This window comes from Episyrphus balteatus, chromosome 2 (genome assembly GCF_945859705.1).
Source record: "Episyrphus balteatus chromosome 2, idEpiBalt1.1, whole genome shotgun sequence".
Lineage (NCBI taxonomy): Eukaryota > Metazoa > Arthropoda > Insecta > Diptera > Syrphidae > Episyrphus > Episyrphus balteatus.
The window spans coordinates 27,534,587-27,535,715 of NC_079135.1; the positions used below are offsets into that span (position 1 = coordinate 27,534,587).

The following is a 1,129-nucleotide window of genomic DNA, read 5'->3' on the forward strand; positions in this document are numbered from 1 at the left end:
GTTTGAAATTAAGAATCTTCGTACGATGGTTACATCTTACATCTACGATTGATGCCCTCTGAAGCAATAAAGCATATTTTTATCGGTGCTGTTTTTTTTTCGGGTATTCTGTATTACATATTTCTAGTTTCTCATGGTCAAGCTATTTACAAATAAAAATTATTTCTTATCGAAATTCAGAAGTTCATTCTCTGAGAAGTTTTAAATTAATAAAATATGTGAAGAGTACAAATCAACTTCATTTCACAAGCATCGGTGGTTCAGTGGTAGAATGCTCGCCTGCCACGCGGGCGGCCCGGGTTCGATTCCCGGCCGATGCAATACAATTTTTTTTGATAATTTTATATTTCCTTTTTGTACTCTTTTCGTGGGCTATAGGTCTTTCTTCAATATATTCTAATTAATTAATAATTAATTTTATATTTCCCAAATAATTTTATTTTAAATCAATTTTACTTTGTTGGTAATTGAATTTTATAGTTTTTTTTTTTTTTTTTAATAAAACTTTATAAAATTATTTTTAGGGATTCTAATATTCTAGCCGTGCTTTTTTGTGAAGCAACAAAAAATGATTGTTCAGGATAAATAAAAGATTTTTATTTGTTATTGGTTTACAAAGAAATTTTTTTCTGAACTTATACGTTTTTGATCCTTCAACAATAAAGGATTATTAATAAATAATAAAAGTAACCGTTTGCTGTTGTTTGCAGTGTAAAATGTTTACTCAGTAAAATACTGAGTACCAATAAAACATGGTGTATATGTAGGGTTGCCAGATATATTTTGACGAAACTAGTAATCGAGATGTAAAATCCCGGACTTTCCCGGACAAATAAGGACACAAAAAAGAGTACAAAACTAGGACAAAAGGAATGCATAGTTTTATAAAAACAAAAAAAAAGCGGAACAATCTTTTCAAAATTTAACTAAAAATCTCATTTTTAACCCTTGTTCCCGTAGCATTTTTTCACAAAAAAAAATAAAAGTAAAATTTTTAGCTAATATTACAAAAGTTGGAATGTAGTTACAGTAAAAAAAAAAATGGGGCGACTTTCCATTAGGGTCGCACGCCTAGAGTTGTGATTTTATTTTTTACAGTGAGCTTAGGGTCTCAATAGAATACCTTTAA

At 29.1% G+C, this 1,129-nt stretch overlaps 1 non-coding gene across 1 annotated transcript; it reads left to right on the forward strand.

The window, feature by feature from the left end:
- Positions 1–249: 249 nt before the first annotated feature.
- Positions 250–320, forward strand: Trnag-gcc (transfer RNA glycine (anticodon GCC)). Its single transcript has one exon. It is a non-coding gene; the product is annotated as a tRNA-Gly (tRNA).
- Positions 321–1,129: the final 809 nt, after the last annotated feature.